Raw genomic sequence first — 11,861 nt, 5'->3', positions numbered from 1 at the left:
ACCACGCTGTGTATATTTATTTTGATATCAACGTTTGTTTAGATTAAGTTTATATTTAGAAATATGCATAGCTTATGTTGTAAAATATGTTTTGCGAAACTTCCACCTATTCTCCAAAGTTGTAGAAGATTCTAGAGTGTAAGAATCAACAATATATGTATGTGCATAAATGCTTAATGTAGCTTTGTATTGTTATGTAATCTGAATTATTAGAAACTCTCCACATGCCTATAAATATAATTGACGCATCGCACCAAAGAAGAGTATCTATTATTAGTTTGCTATATACTTCGAAACCATGACTGTGATTGTTATAATGCTTATCAATCGGAAAACTTTAAATATTTGACCAGGAGCATTTACAAAGTTCGAACATTACAAATCATTTAACTTCAGTGGATTATTTTTACGAAAGCATTATATAACATCATCGAGGAAAACTCTGCGTGTGTGGCTGGTGAATAACGAAGGACAAAGCTAGCTAGCTCCCTCTGAAGTGATTTATACCTATGTCAACTCGTAATTAACTCGCTCATCGTGAATCCTCGATAAGATATCGAAGAAGTTCGAGACTAGAAAGAAGACTTTATATTGCTTGAAAGTTTGTAAAATATTTGTATATAAATCATTGTGTGTAATAACTAATTGTAATAATTGTTATTGTAAATTGTATTTTTGTGTGTATATTAAAATATATTTGTGTTAAAAAAGAAAACTGTGTGTATCAGTCTTGTTGGCAAATATAATATACTGACTATATACCGGATCTTACTAAACTACTAAATTTAAAGTATCATTTAACTTAATTTCAGGCTATTTAATTTTTAATACGTAACAAACTATACAAGCAGAACTAAAGAAAAACACAAATAATGTTACCTGTGAGCGAGAAAATTTATATTTGATTAACAAACCGTTATTCAACTTTTTCTCGCTCTCGCTTTATTTTACTTTTTACCTAACATTCAATCCATGAAATATATTTTTTCTCTATATAGCTATCCGATAGCGCTTATTTGTGGCTTTCTAAATGGCTTTTTCTCTTATTGTTTAAAATATACCAAATTCCAATAAAGATTCTACGTAAACTCTCTAGTTAATTGACTTTTTTTTTACCTTCTGCCATTCCTTATTTCCTGTAGTTAAAAATGACAATTTTCCTTTTGCTATCTCTTATTTTATCATTCTCTTATTGACATATATAGAAATGTTTTATTGTTTGTTTGTTATTAATTTCGCGCAAAGCTACACGAGGGCTATCTGCGCTAGCCGTCCCTAATTTAGCAGTGAAAGACAAGGTTAGGGCACTCTACTCGCAAGCTGAGGGTCGCGGGTTCGAATTCCCTTCACACCGAACATGCTCGCCCTTTCAGCCGTGGGGGCGTAATAATGTGACGGTCAATCTCATTATTCGTTGGTAAACGGTGGTTTAAAGCGTTGGCGGTGGGTGGTGCTAACTAGCTGTCACCTGGCCATGCCAAGCCCAAATGTTTTATTGAATCATATCTTAAAAAGGTTAGCGAATTGTTTTCTTGACAACAGGATACACATGACCTCATAATTACTACTCTCTACTGCTACGACTAGCAGAATTTGAATGCAAACGCATTACATATACTTTTATGAAAAATAATAGTTCAAACAAACTTGTGTTGCTAGCATGAGTACAAAAAGTAGATCAGTTATATACCGACATATTTTGAGGCACTCTAAAATTCCAAATGTTTTACAGTTTCAAGGATTAAATTTCTTTCTGATACACCAACTCCCTCAATGACATGGTTCTTCAAACGGGTCTTTATAACTAAACAGAACTGGACATATTTATTAACTTTATTTCTAGCTTTTACCTACCCCTTTTTAATTTTCACAAGCCAAGTTTCTGTTTCAAGTCTGAAAAATACATGGTAGGCTCTCCTCGCTTGTCCTAAACCCTTCATGGTAAATTACCTACACAAAGTTAGTGATATACCCAAAGTCATAAATTTTAAATTCGATATACAGTGGATGTTTGTTAACTTTTGAGCAAAGCTACTCGAGGGCTGTCTGTGCTAGCTGTCCCTAATTTTGAAGTGATAGACTAGAGGGAAGGCAGCTAGTTGACACCAAACACCACCAACTCTTTACCAATAAATAATGAGATTTACAGACATGTATAATGATTCCGCAGCTGAAAGAACGAGCATGTACGGTAACGAGATTCGAACCCACAACCCGCAGATAGCCAGTCGATTCCTCTAACTACAAGGCCAGGTCCTTCATTCCATAAGATATCACGTGAATCCAATAACGATTAAAATAATAAATTAACACTTTTCAAGCATATTCATATGTTATAAACATTTTTTTCACAACTTGGTCAATATTTGTCTAAGCTCACAACCTTTATTTTCAAGATGCGGGGATGGGCGTGGCCCGATGTTAGCCCGGAGTGTGAATCCGAGGATTGATTATTCATTACCCGTTGCTGTAAAAACGCACTTCGCATCTGGGGGCTGTGAGTGCGCTTTAAGAGTGACGATTAAACCCCACTATTCCATCGGACAATAGTAGTCTTACCTATGTTCATTCAGTTCAAAATGAGGGATGGCTTTCCGACTATTCTCAAACAAGCAATCTTCAAGATACACCGGTTTTAACCATGCCAATCATCAAGTTGCGTCTTCCCTATGTTCTATCAGTTCAAAATTAGCGATGGCTTTGCACACTATTCTCAAACAAACAGTCATCAAAATACACATGGATTTTTTCCCCTTAAAAGACAGTGTTGTATAACTTGTCACTATATAGATTATCATACTTTGGTCAACAAAACGAAAGCTCAAGTTTACATCACACATACACACACACACAAAAAGCTTCAGATGTTAATCCGAATTTCATATCTATTGTATTATCTACAGCATCGACCAACCCACTTTGACCCTTTCACTGCTACGTCTATACATAAACAGCTCTCCAGGTGCTCGAATAAAATAAAAATACCTATGTTTAATATATCATCACCTATATGAAACTCGAAACTGGTAAACTTTGGGAAGTGTAACGATGAATACTCATACTTTATGGTGGTACAAAATACCGAACTCACACAGAAGTGCTCTAGTGGGGGAAATAAAACGTTCTCATAGCATAGAAGATAACCAAGTGCTCTTAGCCTAGACAGGTCATAAAGTTAGTGTAAGTATACACCTAGGTTAGCCAAGTCATGAAGTGACTGAAAAGTTCTGAAAATACGAGCAACAGAGTATTAACAGTAGTGCAGATTAACAGGTATCATAGTATTTCTGTAACAACTGCAACGATCATTCACCACAGCTATATTACATCGCTTGATTTTTGCATTCTTCCTTTCTTTCCCCACCTTATGTGGTGAAAAATTCTTTCATTAATGTTTTACCGAATTTTGAGCCCCAACACCCTATATCTCCTTTTTAAGCATTTCTTTTTATATTCTGTACGACTATGTGTAGTTTTTGTTTTTTCTGTGGCATTTTTGCTCTAAGCATTTAGTTATTTGCTTACCATTTATACCGCGTTTAAGACGCTAAAAATCGAGTTTCGATACCTGTGGTGGACGTAACCCAAGTAACGCATCGTATAGTTTGTACTTAATAACAACCAAACTAACCATATATATCACCTATTTGTTCCCCTTCTTTAAAAAAATAGTTTAGCTTTTTAATGTTATACGTTATATATTTCTTCACTTTAAACGTTTGTTTCTTTGGGTTCTAACTCAGCACAGTATGTTTTTCTTTTTTTACTGTGGTTTTACTCTTAGATTTGGTGGCGTACTTACAAACGGGACAACCGCAGCTGCCCTAGGGGCCCACCTGACACAACTCAGTCCCAACTCATGAAAAGTCCACTTGTGATATATATAAAATCAATACCGTTGCAATATTTTCTTTAGTGGGTGGGTTCTTATAGAGTATTCGATAAAACAATAATATTGTAATATTGTAAACAGAAAAATTAATATTTCTTTGAGTTCCATGGTAAACGTAACTAACATTCAACAACTGGTCGAACTTTACAAATATAAAACATCTAACAAAAATTCAACTTCAGTGCTTATTGTCTGGTGCATAAGCACTTTATTATGTACTTGTTACTTCGTCCAAACACAGGCTCATTATTCACAGCATTGAACAATGATTAACTGATTTGTCAGTAACAAACAAACTCGGCACGGCATGGCCAGGGGGTTAGGGCGCTCGACTCGCAATCTGCGGGTCGCGGGTTCGAATCCCCGTCTCTCCAAACATGCTCGCCCTTTCAGCCGTGGGGGCGTTATAATGAGACGGTCAATCCTACTATTCGTTTGGTAAAAGAGTAGCCCAAAAGTTGGTGGTGGGTGGTGATGACTAGCTTCCTTACATTGCTAACTTAGGGACGGCTAGCGCAGATAGCCCTCGTGTAGCTTTGCGCGAAATTCAAAACAGTCAAACTGACTAAAGAATACACGGATTACCTTTAACTGACTAATAAAACCAACCATTTTATCTAGTTTAACTCTTTTTTATATATAAGAGGATTTCTTAGATCTGAAACCTATCTAGTTTAACTCGCTTTTTGTATATAAGAGGATTTCTTAGATCTGAAAATTATGGATTCATCAAAAATACACACCAACAATGAACAAATATAATAGATGGCCCTTCTTTTACATTCAACTAAATTTCTTGTAGATAATAACTTAAATAGTATTTACTCTTACAATTAAAATTGTCCTAAGACATTGGTATTAAGCCTATTACATTTTTAAACACTACATTCTTTATTTAGTCCATTAGGAATTTTCAAGAATTACAAAAATGTATAATAAAGATGTTCCAACCACGCTATATTTATCATATTCATTACCGACAACGCATTTCGCTCAATCCAGAGTTATTCAAGCCAACTGATATACAACAAACACAGCAGTGACCAGAACACTACTTATTTAAAGCATTTAATACAACAACAGTTGTTATGGTTTATGCGCCTTTTACAAGCTGGCGAAGAATGATTAGTATTATATTTATCATAAGAAAATAGCATATTCAATTATTTTATGGTCTGTCACCTATTTTAAAGCTTTCAGTGCTGACTGAAGGGTGGAAACCATTGAAAATCTGTAGTGTTTCTCCGGTATACATGTGGTTGCATCTTGCACAGGGAATACAATAAAAGATGCATTTTGATGTACAGGTTTATTGACCTTTTACGTGAAATATCAATGTAATACTTGAGAGAATCGATACGTTAGTGATATATCCACGTGTCATGTTCTGTCAGTCTGTGCAAATAAAGTCACTTCAGTTGGTAATTTACTATGTACACGCGCCTTGCGTCCTGTTCCTTTCGTGGACCCAATTTCTAATTAACTGTATTTACATATAAAGTCTATACTTTCTTTATATTGTGTAATTTAGTAGCTAAGTCTGACGAAGGACACACGCCCAAAACTTAGCTAATAAAATAAGCTTTCGTTATGGATGTGTGTTGTTACTTTTTCCAATATTTCGTTCATCCGATAACTCACCCATTTGGCACAAACACGATTAGACCATAGTGTAGTTTTGTGCTTAATAACAAACAAACTTTTAATTTATTTTCAATCAAATTTTACAATAAAATAAATTTCTAGTAAATAACTTTATATATATAGAATGGTTATTTAGAAAGTAAAATGTTTTAAATTCTATTTCCTCTCCGCTTTTGATGCTGTTTCTAAATAGTCAATAACACTATTGGTTAATTTTATTATTGTTCTTGCTTCATGCAATTAGAACATTCTTGTGATATGGTATTTTCTGTTGAGCCTAATTTTCGATATTTTTTTATTAATGACCTAAGTAAAGAGCCGAATAATTACATTGCTATATCTATATATATGTGTGTGTGTGTATTTATATATATTAAATATCTCGCAAGTCGAAAATAATAACGTACGATTTTGTTGTTATTTTTCTTTTCTTTTTTGTAATTATTAAATCTATTGTTTGTTTTGCTTTCTTAGAAAAATATTGCAGTAACAATAGTAGGCCTACATCGTATATTTCTTTTCACCAAAGTACAATTGAAAATATAATTAGTGACACAGAGGCCTAATACATACTTTGATTTGCCGCATCCTCTGCTATCTGTATACCATGAGCCTCGTAAGAGAAAACCACAGAAACGATATGGCGAAGGGAGAGTTTATTGTAGTGTATTAGGCTTATTCGAGGGACACCACAATCCAGGAAGGAAGCTTTGTTATAAGCTGTATTTTTAATGTTGTAATTTAGATATTAGGTAGAGGGCGCATCGTGTCAAGATCAACTTAGTCCTAATATTTTCGGGAATATTAATGAACTATAGGCTTTGCGAAATATCTAGAACCAGGATTAGATTATAAATACGGATGAACTAGTCAATTGGCTAAGCAAGTTTCCTGTGAATTAGTGAAACATTTAGAAAATATAAAATTATTTTCTAACCAAAAGATTTAACCAGTTACTGTTTTTTACGTTTTCTAGTCTGTGTTAGCTATCGCGCATATTGAGTTACTTTGTAAACACAAGTTTATTTTACGTCAGTGTAGTGCATTTAACGTGACTGTAAACTACAACAAGTCATAAAATGTACAAACCTATAAAGGAAACGTTTAGGAGGAGATAAACCTAATCCCTTATTGTTACGTGAACTGAATGTTGAAATAATTCCAGCAGATGAGTTAAAAACTTGCTAAAGACAGAGCAACGTCATAACAGTATTATAATACATATATGAATTGTATTTCATAGAATCTTATCATCCAGCCCAAATGGTATTAAAAGGAGAGATTATTAGGCAATGGCTTGTGGGAGACAAAAGATAGATCTGAGCCGCTATTTCTACACACCTTTGATTTCAAACCGCAATGAACAATTTAAAATGAATGGGGAAAAATATCTGCAGTTAACTTGTTTTTATAACAATTTTTATGCCCGTTGATTTTCCAATATTTCACAGACTTTCGGCGTTTAAACTATAAAAGCTCTAGTTTGTTTTGTTTCCAAAACAAAGTTTTGTAACAAACTATTCTCTATGCTATTCGGTACAAGCTGTACTTTGTTTGTTTTTTTCTTCTTTAAGGTAACATATGAAATGAAAACACGTGAACAGACAATAATGTTGAACATATAACGTTTGACTAACCCAGTGTTGATTTCTTGTCTTTGGTGTTTCACTACATATGTTACCTTGAAAGAATCAAGCTTTACCAGCTTTGATTGATGTAACTATCTCTTCATTAAGACATTGAGTATTGTTAACCAGTCAGCCTAAAGAAATTTGGAGAAGGGCTGTTATTAGTTTCAAAGTTTAAACTTAATAAAGTTTCTATTATTTTACCATTGCAGTTTTGTTCAAGTTGTGTGATTGAATCGTAATTTCTAGTTCTTTTTGTATATTTTTGTATTTTTTATTTACTTTGAAGTGCTGTGGCTGAGAACGAAACGCCTCGTTAGCAATGACGTATTGAAACGATACTTCGTACAGTGCTATACAAGAAAGTCGTACTGAAGCTGTAAAACTTTTATACTCTCTTCCAACTTATTTTACTCATTGTACTTTTTACCTGATGAAGTGACACGACACAAAATGGCAATAAAATGTAATCGTTTTGCAGTAGTCCCATTTATTGTATTAATGGTTTTTGTCTGGAAACTAATTTCCATATCTATTGGATAATTTGTGTCTTTTCTCGTTTTCTTTTTTTTTTCTTTGTTAATTGAGCTTATCCTCCTTCCTTTCATAGGAAACGCAGACTTACAGATCAAGTCTAACAATATCGTTAAGTTAAGAAATAAAACTAAAATAACAGAAGAAGAAAATAAAACAATAATGTTACTTGAAGTTGCTTTAGAATTAAAATCGAGAGAACAATAGATGTTGAAACTTTCTGGGAGGCTGACATTCTCCTATTAATATTAATTATTTGTTTTCAGAACTTTTTTAACAGTATTGTAATGATTGAGAAAATTTTCAGGACTTTGATGTACCCCTTGAAAAAGTTTTGAAACATAAACTAGAAAAAATTATTCTCGTCACTTGTGATTTTTTTTTTCTCGTGTAGTAATATTTGCATGTGTTTATATGTAATAAATATCTTACATGTCGGAAATAATAAGGTACGATGTTTTTGTAAGCTATAGTTTTTGTTTCCACAATAAAGTTTTGTAACCACAATATTGTGTACACTATTCAAATATAAGCTATAGTTTTCAACTTCTGAAAATTAAATTATCAGACTTTAAAATGAAATGAACTGATAATAAAATGCATTCTAATCATTATAGGCTATAATTTTCTTGAATAATGATTTGTAAAATTATGTACTTCTTGTCGGTTTACTACATACATGTGGAATTGTATTACTTATTCGTATTATTATACTTTATTGTTCGACGGATGGTTTTCCATTATTCGGCAAAAGTAACGCAAAGTTAAGAACAGAGAAAAACTTTTTTTTCTTCTACCACATGTTTGGCAAACTCGCCGAGCCATAGGCCTAACCCACAAATTAACATTCACTCGTTAAATTTCCTATCGTATCTATGACGCAAACTTAACAATAGTTGACTAACATACTAACCGAGTACCTCCGAATCAGTAATAACTCTTTTGTGTTTCTATGTTATTAGAATGTTTTTCTTCAACTTTGCAGAAAATTCGAGAAGTCACGTTGCATCGCTTTACATTCAATTACTCAGGAAATTCATAGACGTCATACATCATCAAAACCCCCTCTAGTAGACAATAAAAACGTCTAAATTATAATATCAAATCTTAATTCATAAATGTATAATACCTTTTATTTCTAAGATATATAGTTAGCTTATTCTTATAGGAAATTATCGATAATTTAAAGATCACAAACAAAAGGCGAAAAAACACTTATATTCCTAGATGTTACCGTCCACTGTCATGACGATCGTCTATCAACCAGTATATACAGAGAACCAGCTCACACCTACAGAAACTTCATCTACAGATCAAAACACCCACAATTAGTGAAAAAATTCATCATATCTTATCTCTTTAAACGAGCTTAAAAATTTTGTAATGAATGTGCATTAGAAACAGAGATGTAACACATAGAAACCATCTTTAAAAAATATTGATATTCAGCAAACATCATCAACAGGTTACTTGGAACAACAAATCAACCAAGAAACAGCTAATCAAACCGCGATACAGTATCACTCTCCCATTCATATCAAACTTAGCTACAGCATTCAGAATATCTGCAAGAAACAGAAAATTTAAATCGCTTAAAATCAACCAGTTCCCTTCGCTGTATACTAGCCAATGTCAAACAACTAAAAGCGTAATTTCTTTTATGATATAACATGCATTTGTGGAGAAATACGCATAGGGGAGACAGAGAAACACTTGGGACACCGTTTGATAAAGCATAAAGACGCTATCAGACTAATGAAAACAAACAAATCCGCCACTGCAGAACACACAACAGAAGTGGCACATACCATAGAGTAGAAAAAATATAAAGTAATGGACCAAAAGAATAACTGGAAAACAAAGAAATTAAAGGAAGCACTACATTTCAGAAGACACGAATCAACACTCAACGGAGACAAAGCAGCATAAATAAATGATTTGTGGATTAGGCTCGTAAAAAAAAAATCAAAAAGCAGAATCCGAGCCAATCAGAAAGCAGAATATCTGTCCTATACAAAAACAGATCACAAGAGAGCCCTGAACCAGGAACGCGTCAGAACATCACAAAGTTGTCCATAACCTGCTTCATTAGCCCTAATGATCATCAAGGAGCTTCAATTTTATCACTTTAGCGTAAGTTTTGTAAAGCTCTTCAGAAAAAGGACTATTCTAAATCATCATCAACATTTCAGCAATGACACTACTTTCCGAATAATTTGTAACAAAAACAACACTAATACATAAACCAGAAGAGCTCACAAAATTCAGTGTTAAAATTCCCAAATTGTAACTACAGTAATGAGAGTTGAGAACATTATGTTTAAACGATATTGAATACGAAAATCAGCAAGTCAGATCACAGTCACTGCCAATATAGAGCTGTAGTGAATGATATGTTTCAGAAGTACATTTCGACATTGTTTGACATTACGTAGATAGTGTGATGTTACCGAAAATTCAACACTTTCGGAAATGGTATGTAACAGCCTTTTCCGACACAAAATACTCAATACACTCAGATGATAAAGATGTGTTTAGACCTGGTTTAGAATTTTCCAAACTGGAATATCCCTTGTACTTAAATATCATTGTAAAACAAAGGAATGTGGATGAATTTGGGTATTCTAGACCATCCAACATAAGATCTGCAATAACTTGTATCCAAACACAACAGAAGCAGCACATACCATAGACTAGAAAAAATATAAAGTAATAGACTAAGAGAATAACCTGCAAGAATAACATGAAACAGTTGGAGAATGAAACGGATGTCATGCTATTCCATACGAACCCACAAGGGTCAAGCCGCTGGATACAGTACCTATGGATTTGTGTGTGATAAGATTGTTGAAACAGACACTGGGAACCACTCTCCTCTAGCATTAAAGTCTAGACGGATTATGGAAAGCTCTCAGGGTGGATTAGTGTGCCTTAAACAAGACATCATTACGATGGAACTCTTTGCAATAGAAACTGGGATGCAGGGTAATGTCACTTTGCACAGTCATCAGATAGAGCATGTCTAAACATGGCGACATAGACTGTAACGACGTGGTTAATCCGCAAAATCATTATAATATGACAAACTCAACTCTCTAAATATAGACACAAATATTAATGTCTCTTTGCTCTCTTTCCATTGGTAGTCAAATAACTAAACTTTTCAATACAGTGTGCTCTATTTGGACATTTGAATTTAAACATCAGTTGATAAAGAAAAATTTTATTTTGGTAACTGAGTCTTATAGCATTTTTAACGTAATGACGATCTCATTTTCTAGTAGATTAATAATTAATACATCTTTTTGACTGTTTATCATTTGATTTTATATATTGATTTAATATAAATAGACATTTAGTCAAGTAAATGATGTTATTAACATAAAAACAATTAAGATCATAGAATAAGAAATCCTGCTTAATAATACATTTTTCTTACCTGCCCATCTAAATCGACGATAAATAATGTTATCTAATGGATATTTGTTATGCTATAGTTGTTCTTTGTATACCAAACTTTATACTTTTTCTATAGGCTTATTGATTGGTCACTCAACTCGCAACCTGCAACCCAGCATTGATCATGCTCGCCTTTTCAGCCATGTTGGTGTTAAAGTGTGTCAGTTAATCCCACTATTAATTAGTAAGGAGTAGTCCAACAGTTTCCTTCCCTGTGATCGGCAATTCAAATTTGGGGACGACGGCAGGTATCACCAGTAGCTTTGCCATAAACAAACAAACAAAGCTTTTTTTTATAGAGTACTTATACAGATGTCCTGTCTCCTGGCTAGGTTTAGCACCACAATATTATCCAACCTGATCAAATTATTCCAAATCTGTCCAATATATACGTATAAGTCATGAAATATATATCGTTAAGAAAACTGCGGAAAATGTTCAACAAACATTAAAATGAATTTGACTTTATTTTATTACTTCATAGATTGTTAATCTTCACTCAACTTGAATTGTCAAATCTTATTATTTGTAGTTCGGCCTCAATGTACGGTATAGCTTTCATGAATATTTATATCTTTATGCATATTCATTAGTCACATATTCTCTCTACCAGAGCATATGCAATAACGATTAAATGGCACACAGAATCTCCTAGAAAGCGGGAATAAACATACATTTTGGTCAGATCCGAATAACTTAACCAT

Source organism: Limulus polyphemus, unplaced genomic scaffold, assembly GCF_000517525.1.
Source record: "Limulus polyphemus unplaced genomic scaffold, Limulus_polyphemus-2.1.2 Scaffold60, whole genome shotgun sequence".
Lineage (NCBI taxonomy): Eukaryota > Metazoa > Arthropoda > Merostomata > Xiphosura > Limulidae > Limulus > Limulus polyphemus.
This window is presented reverse-complemented; position numbering follows the sequence as displayed.